This window comes from Artemia franciscana, chromosome 7 (genome assembly GCF_032884065.1).
Source record: "Artemia franciscana chromosome 7, ASM3288406v1, whole genome shotgun sequence".
NCBI lineage: Eukaryota > Metazoa > Arthropoda > Branchiopoda > Anostraca > Artemiidae > Artemia > Artemia franciscana.
In genome coordinates this window covers 19,720,264-19,733,652 of record NC_088869.1, presented here as the reverse complement: position 1 = coordinate 19,733,652, position 13,389 = coordinate 19,720,264, and the positions used below count along the sequence as shown (strand labels likewise).

Here is a 13,389-nt window from a genome sequence, read left to right as displayed (position 1 = left end):
ATCTGCGCAAATTAACTTGATAAAGTTGATTTTCCCGATTTAACCATCTGGGGAGGGGGACTGAAGGGAGAGAAACAATTAGAAAAATGAAGTATTTTTAACTTGCGAGTGGGTGATTGGATCTTAATGAATTTTGATATTTAAAAGGACCTTGTGTCTCAGAGCTCTTATTTTTAATGCCGACCAGCATTGAGCCTCTGATCTTTCTTTCAAATTAATCTATTGATTTTGCTAGAGCTCATGCCATATGAGCTCTTGGCTCTTCCGACCTCGTCACAAGTGCCTTATGAGCTCTTAGCTCTTATTTTATTCCTTTTTTTCTCAGAAGATTTTCGACTTAGTCTCATGGTTTTTGATTGGACCTATCTAAGATTGGACCGTCAGTTAATGCGTCTAAATGCGAGTGTATTTGTTTTAATAGCCCTTGTGTGGTCGCTCCATTCGTTGCTGGGACTGCAATTCTGCCATGTTCTTCTTTAGTTAGTTGGCTTGGTCTGTGTTTTGGTTCAGCACTTTCCACTACCTTTTCATCCCTAGTGAATCAAGCCGTGAAAAACCTACGCGTCGCTTACGGAAAATATCCCCAAACAAAAGCCGTTACAACCGCAACGGTTTGTGCATGATTTATAACGCTTATTGCGCCCTTATGCTTTTGTTTTTATCAGGCATGGCTCATCGGGTTCGTAAGAAAAATCCTCATACTCTATGTGCGGCTTATTTCAGATATTGCAAATTCCTCCTCCGGCTTCCTAGATGGCACCAAAACAGAAAAATAATTGCTCGATTTGGTTTAATAGATGTGCCTTCTCGGATTCGGTCTTCCAGTGATAATTTATGTAAAAGGACTCTACTTTATTATCTACTTATATATATATATATACTAGCTGTTGGGGTGGCGCTCCACCCCAACACCTAGTTGGTGGGGGCGCTTCGCGCCCCCCCGCGTGCGTAAGTCGTTACATGCCATATTAGTTACGCGCCATTGTAGTTGTGTCCCTGTGTCCCACCAACATTCTTTGCTGTCCCATTGTCTGAGCATATAAATAGATTGTCAGGTTTACCGACTCCTGAACATGCAACATATAATGCTCCATGGGAAAACAATCCGTATTCAGATCTATACCTCATGATTCTAATGATTGCCCTTGAGCTTTGTTGATGATGATTGCTAATCGACCATTCCCTTTGTTGCCGTCGTCATTTATGTGCCCCCCCCCTGGCGTCCCCGTTGTAGTTGTGTCCCTGTGTCCCGGTCGTCATTTATATTCCCTGTGTCCCGGTGTCCCAGTGTGTGATTTCTCTTTGAGTGTCCCGGACGTCATTTATATTCCTTGTGTCCCGGTGTCCCGGTCGGCATTTGTGTCCCGGTGTCCCGGTCTGTATATATATTCGTTTTGGAATTGGTCTTTTTTTAGTTTTTTACCTTTTTTTTAGTTTTTTAGTTATACCTCATAATTCTAATGATTGCCCTTGAGCTTTGTTGATGGTGATTGCTAATCGAACATTCCCTGTGTCCCCGTCGTCGTTTATATATCCCCCTGTGCCCCCCGGCGTCCCCGTTGTAGTTGTGTCCCTGTGTCCCGGTCGTCATTTATATTCCCTGTGTCCCGGTAGTCATTTTTTTTCCTCTTTTTATTTTTTTTTTATTTTTTTAGTTTTTTATTAGTTTTTAGTTTTTTTTCTTTTTAGTTTTTTTTGTAGTTTTTACCTTTTTTTTAGTTTTTAGTTTTTTTTACTTATGTCCTGGTCGTCATTTATACTCCCTGTGTCCCGGTCGTCATTTGTGTCCCGGTGCTTTGTTGATGGTGATTGCTAATCAAACATTCCTTGTGTCCCGGTCGCTTTCTCTTTGAGTGTCCCAGTCGTCATTTATATTCCCTATGTGCCGGTGTCCAGGTCGTCATTTGTGTCCTGATGTCCCGGTCTGTAATTTCGTCAGTCGTAAACATGACGTCAGTCAACACACAAACATGACGTCACCCGACACACCCACACTCACACAGACAACTTATTTATATATATATATATATATATATATATATATATATATATATATATATATATATATATATATATATATATATATAATATATATATATATATTTATAATAAATACTTAAAGTAGTACTTGAAGTAATACTTAAGTACAATTTTGGCAAGTACTTGATATTTGATATTTAAGTAAGAATTTGGAAAGTACTTAATACTTGATACTTAAGTAAAAATTTGGAGTACTTCTTGCAGCACTGCTCCATTCCCACCCATGAAATTGAATCTTTTATCTAAATTTCAATTAGACTGGAGTTTTCAGTTTGTGGGTTATACAATAATAATCATACAATGTTTCTGTACTTATCTGTTATATCGACCCTACTCAAGAAGTGAAGTTATGTTAATCCTAATGAAATATATCAAAACATAATGAAAATATGACACTTTAGAAGTAAATTTGGGCTATATATTTGCACGTTTGGGGGAGGGGGTTAGAGTATAGCGGATGTACATGTTATTTCTGTTAGCTACTATTACTCTGCATATTATGAAGTAAGAATTATTTTCTAACTTCACACTGTTCAATTACATCCCCCCCCCCTAACGTGGAAATATATAGCCCAAAGTACCTAAGTCTAATGTATTCTGTCACCTGTTTTCAACTGAGCGTAAGCTAATTGTCTCTTAAAAATAGTCTCTCTAGTTAATTCTTGTTTATATAATTTGTGAGCGTCTTTGTTTGCAAAATGTTGATATGTCTAGCTGTTTATTTTACATCCAGTTACTACTCATTCCTCCTTCATAATGTTATGTGGGACTCTTAAGACTTGCAAACGTCACTGCCTACTACTCCGTCATGGTTGACAAAGATTTTAGTGGCCTTTTTATTATATTGACGCCATGCATAAAATGAATCTTGCAATGCTTGCTATACCTCTAGTGGGATAAGATAGTACTTAGGGTTAATCGTCTAGCTTCTCCAAAAAATAAGTTTGTTTACAAATAACACTTGTGTGCTTTGATTCTGTCATAACCTATTTTAGTAGATTTGGAACTATGCTTGATAAAATTTGTCATTTCTATTCAAATAGAATGTTTTTTATGCCTCATTTCTTGATTTACTAAATGAAAATGTTGACATATTTATGTTTATAATGCAACAAAATAAGTTACAAACATAAACTAGACCTACGTTGCCAGGGCAACGTGAAGTGTTGCGGCAACCTTTTTCCGGCTTCGCCGACTAAATTGTTGCGAGAGCAACACTTTGGTTTTGTTTCTGCGCTATCGAACAGTAATCACATGATCATAGGCTATTCCTCAGTGTTGAAAAAAACAATATTATAGTATCGAAAGAAGGGACTAAATTGACTTTACAGCCAGTTAAACTTTATCCTTTTCAATCGTAGACCTCGTGACGGATGAAAACTCAAAACAATATCTTATATAATCTAGTTGGTATTATAAAGTTATCCCTAACTTTTCTGGATCAAAATACCATAGCTGACATTCTATTAATTATTACGAAACTATCTCATTGTTTTACATTCTCGTTTGTGCTTATTTCTTCACCATCCGTTAAATGATGAAGTTGTCAGCCTATCGAAGTTTTTAAAACGGTATGTTCAAACAAGAACGCAATCAGTTATCACATGACGAAAGGCTATTCCTCAGCGCTGAAAAAACAACAACTACAAAATAATATCGAAAGAAGGGACTAAACTGACTTTGCAGCCAGTTCAACATTATCCTTTTCAATTGTAGACATCGTGACGGATGAAAACTTGGAAGAATACCTTATATAATCTAATTGGTATTGTAAAGCTATCTGTAACTTTTCAGGATTGAAATGCCATAGGTGACACTAATTATTACGAAACTACCTCCTTGTATTACGTTATCGTTTGTATCCGTTGCGTAAACACTTAATTCTGTCAGATTTAAAGAAATCAAATACGATGTGCACCAATTTGCACAAATTTCTAGCCCAAAGTGAACAGATTCTTACTTACAAGGTCCTCTCCCGTGATAGATATCAAGTTCACCGGAAACAAATAAATGGGTACACCAACTAGCAAAACACCCATTTAACACTATTTAACACTTATAGATTTTAGTTCATCTTCAATTTGAAAGAAGTGCCTGCCTGCTTGCCTGCTAGAACGGAGCTTTCCACTCGAAAGCAGAAACATGGTTTGATGAAACGAAATCTTGGCTGCACAACTTCAGATACTCCTCTCTGACATCAAGGAGGCACACTCGTGCCTCTTTAAAGAGGCGAACCACGACAATGTTAAGCGATCTTCGGTATCAGTGGTCGCAGAGGGATGGGGAGGGATGCATTTCTTAGCCCGAGCTCCAACTAAGAAACATGCCAAATTTCATCCCCCTCCGACTTTTCCTTCATGAGGAAAATCTGGCCGAAAGTTTCGACCCGTCAACCCCAGCCCCCCTTTAACGTTGTCCGATCGGGCTGAAATTCATAAGTTAAGGTCCCCTAGGGCCCAGGAGCTTATCCGCGAAATTTCAGCTCGATCCGAAAACTCCTTCCCTGTTTTCCAGAAACCACGCATAGCCACTTAATGTTCATTTTCTTTTTTTTTCCTGATAATCACCATTCTAAGAAACCGGGTAGGGGATGTATTAATTTTATGGGCATTGGGGCTAATGTTTTGCTCTAGGAGCTGAGATTATATATTTTTAAGATATTTATCTTTATCAATCATGCTCCTTTTTATTCTATCTTCTTTCACCAAACAAGCTCAGTTACCTTTTTGTGCATGATTACCAGCAGCCATAGCAGCCCCCACTCCCGTCTCATCTTTAGTTCACTCCTCTACACTGGTAACAGACGGCATCTATTTTAAGATTCGTCTGTCTCCTTCATTTGAAGAGAGAGGATGGTCCCTACTTCTTACCATGGGGGCTCTAACATTTTCTCAGGGTCGGGCGCATTGTATGACTTTTAGAGGGTGTTTCCCCCTATTTTCCAAAATAAGGCAAATTTTCTCAGGCTCGTAACTTTTGATGACAAAGATTAAATTTGATGAAGCTTATATATCTAGAATCAGCATAAAAATTCGATTCTTTTTATGTTTCTTTTAGCATCAAAATTCCGTTTTTTGGAGTTTCTTTTACTATTGAGCCGGGTCGCTCCTTACTACAGTTCATTACCACGAACTGTTTGATAAATGTGCCTTTTTTACCTTTATGTTCACAGTTGCTTTTGACTTTGTTGTACAATGTTTGTTTATTCCCTGAAAGTTTCTACTGTGGTCCGTGGAACTTCCTGAGATACTGTCAATATGTCTTTTTGGCAACCTTGATGCACATTGTGCGTTTTGATTTTGATCAGTACCATCTGTACAATTATCTGAAAGTCGCCTTAATACCCTAAGAAGTTGCTGAGATATTTTTGAGATGCCCTTTTTTCAACCTGAATGCAGGTAGTATCTTATCATTGACTTCAATTTGCTCTCTGATCATTCCTTGAAAGTTAAACTTGATATCAAAAGCTGTTCGTGACATGTTGCGGATACTGTCTTTTGACAATTTGTTCGGGATTTATCTCAACATGCACCGAAGGTTTCAGCTTTATACTTTAAGCAATTCTTGTTATATTATATCAACTTTAAGCAATTCTTGTTATATTATAGGTTCATCATTTTGACGAAATGGATGCACATAGTGTCTTACGATTTAGTTTAGAATCCTCCCCCTGCATCTTTTGAAAGCATCTACTAAATACTCTTAGCCGCTCTTGATATTTTGCAGACGCGCCCTTTCGACTACTTAGGTGTATATAGTATACTTAGACTTTGTTCGACACCCTCCTCACCAGTGATTGAAGGTTTCAACTTAATACCCTTAGAAATTACTAAGATATTGGAGATGTGCTTTTTTGACTACCTGGATGCACATATATTCTTATGATTCAGTTCGATTTACTTCTCAACCTTCTCCTTAAAATTTAAAATTAAAACTTATAACCCCTAGCTGCTCAGTTATTGTATACTAGCCATGTTGACAATCATGATATCAGTCTACTTTTAGTCTACTTTCATGTTTAATTTCTGGTCTGACATGTTGAGAGCCAAAATAATTGGACAATATCAATGCGGTAGCTCCCGAAAATGTCTGGGACAGCACTGCAACGCAACTGTGACTATGACTGGGGTCTCATTCGGAACCGGTTTTAGACTGATTGGAAACCAGTAACATCTGGATTGCCTCGTGGGTTGGACCTCACTTCTTCAAGGCCATGGTCACACAACAGTTGCATGCGCAATCAGTTAGCAATTCTAGTCTCAAAACAGTTGCACCGCGGCTGCTGGGCCTTAGTCGCTCCTGAGCCGTTCTTGATAGTGCAAACGCGTCTTTCTTACGACCTTGTTACACTTAGTACACCTTCCTGACTCTCATACAGTTCACCACCCTTCTCACCATCCCCCGAGACCTGAGTACTAAATTGGATTTCAATAAAAGAATATATATATATATATATATATATATATATATATATATATATATATATATATATATATATATATATATATATATATATTGTATAATATATTAGTTCTTCATCACTTTTTCGATGGTTTTATCTCCGTGGGGCTCTTAGAAAATGTAAATTTTCTAAATTACACCTTATCTACCCATGAAAGTTTTTGCCCAGAAAATTTCTTTTCCGCCAAAAACTGATCCATGCTACCCCCGCCCCTCCTTAGGTAGTGCTCATTTTCACATTTAGCATTTATCTTGTATTGACTAATTCAGTTTTAAGGGACACATTTGTATCTGTGCTTTTCCTATATCACAAAATGTTCCAGGAAAGTCTAAAAGGATTTGTTAATAGCAAGCATAATTACATGTGAAGAAAAAAGGTCTTGACCAAACATCGCAACCATCTTGAGGTTTTCGCTCTTGTAATGTATTTAGCCAGTCTTCAAAATTTATCCTTTTATAAATATTTTAGTTCGGAAAAACATATTGTCTAGTGTCTGCAAATGATTGACTTTTCTTTTCTTTTCTAGATAATGAAGTAGCTGGGCAGTAAATTTCGGAACCCTCTGTATAAGCCTGTTCTCTGTTGCATTCGTCTTTTTGTGTATAGACGCTTATTTTTACATAAACAGACAGTGCAGCAGAACTGGTTTCTTATAATTTTAAAGTTTAAATAAAAAAAAACAAGGGTTCTAAACCTCAAGTTAAATAGAATCTCAGTAAAATTCGTATATATTTTTTTTTGTTCCCCTTTTTATATTTTACTAAAAAAAATAGAACCCTCAAAAAATTTTTAATCAATTTTGCTTCAATTTTTTGCTCATCCTTCACCTAACGAATTTACTGCTCATTGAAGCTGTGCAATTATGTGGCCTCTGCTCCTGCCAAAGAACCTCTTCCTGACTCAACATACAACAACATTTTTTTATTTTATATTTTAATATAAATTTAATCAATAAAATATTGTTTCTTTGTATTCTTGCTAACTGCTTGTTGTTCTTAGAGCTAGGGATAGTTCATAGGGACGGAGTACAAGATAGAGAAAATTAAAATAAATACATAACTATGTTTATCAAAACAATTTATGAAGAGCACTTACTATACACGAACAACTATTGTATACTTTAAACTTTAAGCATCCCCTTTTAAGAAGGGGATGCCATGAAGGAAAAGTGATATTGTGGTTATGTTTCAAAAACAGTTTCGACAGACCTATTTTGGGCCCACCATTTTATATTTGCGGATTAATGCTAAACTTAAAAAATGTAGCTAGGACTTTTTTATATATAGAGTGAACCTGATAAAAGTAGGAAAGGGGATCTTGCTTGTTCGAAAACCCAATGCCAAGGTTTACTGTATCTATATGCTTACTAATGGCGAAGTAATAATAATCATAAAATGACTAAAATAATTCATTCTTTCAAATATATTGACCATCGGGTAAAGAATAATTTCAATTGAAAATATATTGCGTATTCATTGAAGAGGCAATGCTACTAATTGTTTTGGGGAGTTAAATGAGGGTTGCACAACTCATATTAATGGTCTTTTCCGTTTCTTTTTGTGCTGGATTTCTTCATTCAATTTAGTCTGTTTGGTTTAAGATTGTTAACTTAGAGGATTCGACTTATGCCCGCTCTGATCTCTAAAATTTTCTTTTCTTTTGCGAAAATGCATCGTTTTCATGCATTGAATTTTTAAATCAAATAACAGTGTATACAGTACTTTTGCGTTGACGATAGCTTCTGGTCTATGGATGAGCATCCTAGCCCCAAAAAACCTTTGGGCGTTTTCACGAGTATCTAGGCTTGTATGAGAAGCCTAGAGGAAACTTTTAAGAACCTAATATAATTATTGAAGAAGAATTTTTATCGTCCTTCAAAAGAACTATGCAGTAAGGTCATGGAAATATGGCATATATTTTATGACATTTTACAAAATGTTGAAGATTAGCAAAAAAATATATAAAACGCCTTTTAAACCGTCGATTGTTGAAAAGACGTTATACTTTTGACTGTGGGGGAGACCTGTACTTAACGCTTTCGGTCTCTAAAACTCATGAAAATTTGGTTATAATAGATTTTGAGTTGATTGTAAATCGAAAGTAACTCTAGAACAAAAGAGGTTATAGCGTTAATTATTCATAGCATAAGTGCAACAACATTTTTCATAAGCTTGCTCTTTGGGAAACAAGTTATTTCTGCTGTTGTAATTGAAAATACCCTTTATAACAATTTTTTTGCCGATTCGAGATATAAGGCTCAGCCTTTTTTCATAGATTGTTGGCAACAGTAGTATTTTTTTAATAATGACTTTAGTGCAATCAGGCTGTCTAAACATAGGAATTGACTATCCCTTGTGAGGTGTTTCTTTACCTACCGTAACGGTGATACTAGTATATAGCTAGTAAGAATGGTGGGTACTCAGAAGAATATCCATTGACACCCTGTTATACCTCTAGAAGCCGTATTATTAATCCTTTGGAGGAGTATAAACAGCTTTCTATGAGCTCTGCAGAACACGGGCATTCATTTTTGGGAACAAGCTTTGTATAAGATTTGCAGAGAAGTATAGTTGAGATGGATGGCATTGTGTCCATAGAAGGTATAATTTCACCATGCTTTCTTGCCCAGAAGGAACAAACCCATTCGAGAATATCTACCGCGTGAATGGATGGTGAAAATATTTTTTCACCATCCACCACGAAAATATTTTTGAGGAGATTTGATTAATCAATATTCTGTATAGCTTTACCTCCAAAGATGAAACCAGGGTGTTGCACGATCTTTGACTGACGAACTGATTTTTTTGTGTGTTCTCTCTGTCTTTGATTTTTGGAAACTGACCCTCTTGGCAATAGATAACTTTTCTGTCTCCACAAGATATACCTGTGGGTACCGGGAAACCTAGGTTGTGTCTCGCATTTCTAAGGACATATTGTCAGTATCAGTAAAAAAGTAAAGAGAATTCTTTACCTCAAAGCAGCGTCGATCTGAAAATACTGTCAATTAGTCCAATCTGTTTTAATGTATTGCACCTTGCATACGGTAAAGCCCTGCTTGTCCATAAATGTGGTCATGATAAAAATTGAAAAAATCAAAAAGAAAGTGTTCTCCACTAATATTTAATATTTGCACCATAATGCATTTTAAATTACATAAGCCGATTTTTTTTTCTGTTGACAAGATTATTACCTGCCCTTTAAATGAAAATGGTTAATGGCCTCTTTTGAATTATATTATTGAAAACAGGGAGTTTTGCATAAAAAGCAAAAAGTTCAAACCAAACGAGAACCAAAAAGTAAAATCCAAAAGATTTTGCATAAACTCTTAGTTTGAGCAAAATAATTTTGATAAATCAAGCAGAAATCCATAAGAGAAGGAAACTTAAAATGAAAAAAAAATGAAAAGAGTGAATGAAAGCAAGCTTAGAATGAACGTAAGTTGCCGTAAGTAAGGGCGGTGATGTCTAGTGCGGGCTAATCAACAAAAAACTTCAAAAATCCTCAGAAAAACCGGTAATTTAAGGCCGTACTTAAAGTTTATTTTAGCTCTTTGGATGCAAGTTTCGAGTAGGGACTACAAGAATGATTGATAAAACCCAGCAGATTAAATACGATTTTACGTTTTATTCTGACACGATCTTCCTATATTAGCTGTCTTATAAAACAAAATTGAGTCTTTGTCAGTATGGATATATACACTGTCTGTGTCAATTAGAATTTCCCTGTGGACATTGAGATTGGCAAACACATTTAGCCTACTTTCGGACGTCACGTTTCTTAGGTATGTCTTGATTCTCCGAAGTGTAAAAGGAGCGCTCTGTTGTGCTGGTCGATACAGGTATAGTGATTAAAATATTAAGTAAGATATGGATGTTCGGAGAGATGGCTTTGCCACAAATATTTAGAAAATCAGTTGCATTGACATGGTGTGCCTTGTTCCGTTAGAGACATTTTTGCCAAATTTTTCTTTCCGCCATCAAACGTTTAAGGTGCTGTTTTCCAAATCTTCATAAATTTCGATCAACTTCAAAAATGGCTCTTTCATCTCTTTACTTTCTTCACTATTCTGTAAATAAGTGTGAAGCAAACAGTGAAACCCTTTTAAAATATTCTTGTGCTTTAAGAGACGTTCTTCTATAAAGTTTTATGCTTTCAATCCAGAAGATGAATAAGTTAATTCTTTAAAATTGTTCTGTGCTTTCGGCTGAGACATTTCTTCTGTGTATCTGCCTGTCTACAATCCTTGTAACACTATTTGTAGTTCCATTCAATTTACCATTTTTGCCCAAATTTCCATTCAATTCGGCCAAAGAAAATAAAATCAGTGAAAAATAGAATGTTAAACTTTATTTTGCCGTGGGGGGAGGGAAGGTGTCAGCACGCCGTAAGTTGAACACCTTACGAATCGTGCATGTTTTTTCAATATCTCTGGCGGGGTGTCCATATTGCTGATGGACGGGTTCTCTTTAGTAACAAACGTAGTGAGAGCCAATTCAAGTTTTTTCCAATTTCTTTTTGTAGCTCTTTAATGTTAACAATGCTTGATATAGCAACAGGGCCCTTGACTGATACCTAGTGCTTTGCTCAATCTTTGACAAAATTTTTTAAGGCCTACTACCGCTGTATCTTGATAGGTCCATAGAACTTGCTTGCTTGCTTTTTTTTCTTTTTTTTTACTGAACTAAGTATTTACAGTATACATTTCAATATAATACTCTTCTGATCTTGTCAAGTGCCTGACAAAAGGCTCTTTAGAAGGACAGTCCAGTAGACGTGAAACAAATATACCCTCATTCAAAATTTGATTCAATCCAAATTTCAATTTTCAACCCATCAACTAACAGTGGTCCCCCAATTATCTAAATAAAATTCACATAATACCAATCTATTAGCTTTATACAAGTTCTTAATTTTTCCTTTTTCCATTTCAAACACCATAATTAGTTAAGGCCTTTTCATTGTAGTTGCCCTGAAAAATTAAAAAAGTACACCAGCTTTGCCTGAAAAACTTCTATTGAAGACACGGCTGAATGTGAAAATTGCTTTTGCTTTTGAAATTTATTCTGCTTTTCTACTGGCTGCAAACTACCACGTTTTCTTATATTTTCTCATGCTGTCGATAAATGAGTTTCTTAAATTGGAATTGCTGGAACTCAAATAAGGAGAAATAATATGTAAAAATATCGTACAGATATGTAAGTTTCTGAATCGTCTCTATTTGACAATACGAGACACACGGAAAAAAACGAAGCTAACCACAGTAAAAAAGAAAATAATAATTTTGCAAAAAAAATCTTATTTGAGCCATGATTTCAATGGGGCTTTTTCAGGAAAAGACTTCGCGCTTCTGATTTTTTTTTTTTTTTTTTTTTTCCTAGCAACTAAGCGGATTTGAAAATTGTTTCCACTCAACCAATTTTGCCTAAGAAAGCTATAATAAAGAAAGGTCAGTACTTGGAATTCTAATTTTTTTTTCTTCTGTTGTCCTGTTGCCTTGCATTGTCTTGCTTTGCCTGCTTGGTCTCCGAACTTATTTAAGAAAACACTCTAGTATGTTACTTTAAAAATCTAACCAAAAATACTACTCGAACCTTATTAGAAACTATATAGGATTAATCAAAATATAGCTCATGCTTTGTATACAAAATATTTTGTTGCTAAACTCCAATTCAGCTCAGGTTCGTTTTGATGGAAATTGGCATTAGGGCATTGTCAATAGTCCTTATCGAATTTACTTGTTATGGCACTTGGTATTAACCAAGTGACATATAGCAATCGCAAATTCTGTCGGTCCTGGTTTTGCTACTTTAAGAACTTCCAGGTAAGCTAGGACGATGAAATTTGGCAAGCGTATCAGGGACCGGACAAGATTAAATTAGAAATAGTCCTTTTCCCGATTTGACCATCTGGGGGGGGGGGCGTGGGGGAGCGGTTAATTCGGAAAAAAGTAGAAAAAATGAAGTATTTTTAACTTATGAACGGGTGATTGGATCTTAATGAAATCTGATGTTTGGAATGATATTGTGTCTCAGAGCTCTTATTTAAAATCTCGACCGTATCGGATGACACTGGGGGGAGTTGGAGGGGTGAAATCTAAAATCTTGGAAAACACTTAGAGTGGAGGGATCGGGATGAAACTTGATGGGAAAAATAAGCGCAAGTCCCAGATACATGATTGACATAGTCGGAACTGATTCGCTCTCTTTGGTGTAGTTGGGGGGGGGAAGTAATTCTTAAAAATTAGAAAAAATGAGGTATTTTCAACTTACGAATGGGTGATCGGATCTCAATGAAATTTGATGTTTAGAAGGATATCGTGTGTTAGAGCTCTTATTTTAAATCCCGACCGGATCTGGTGACGGGGCGGGGAGTTGGGAGGGGGAAACCTAAAACTTGGAAAACACTTAGAGTGGAGGGATCGGGATGAAACATGGTGGGAAAAATAAACACAAGTCCTAGATGGATGATTGACATAAACGGAACGGATCCGCTCTCTTTGGGGTAGTTGAGTGTTTGTTCAAAAGAAACACTCAAAGTTGACAAAATGCATTGAAACTGCAATTTTCATGCATTTACGGTTATGTCAATCATGTATCTAAGACTTGAGCTTATTTTTCCCACCAAGTTTCATCCCGATCCCTCCACTCTAAGTGTCTTCCAAGTTTAAGGTTTCCCTTTTCCAACTCCCCCCCCATGTCACCTGATCTGTTCAGCATTTAAAATGAGAGCTCTGAGACACGATATCCTTCTAAATATCACATTTCATTGAAATCCGATCACCAGTTCGTAACTTAAAAATACTTCAATTTTTCTATTTTTTCCGAATTAACGGGCCCCCCACTCCCTTCCCCAGATGGTCAAATCAGGAAAAAGACTATTTCTAATTT

The 13,389-nt window shown here is 36.2% G+C and overlaps 1 protein-coding gene across 1 annotated transcript in view; it reads left to right on the top strand.

Moving 5' to 3' along the window:
- Positions 1–13,389, top strand: part of LOC136029618 (fasciclin-2-like) — a 128,590-nt gene that overhangs the window by 15,178 nt on the left and 100,023 nt on the right. The gene's annotated exons all lie outside the window — the stretch shown is intronic.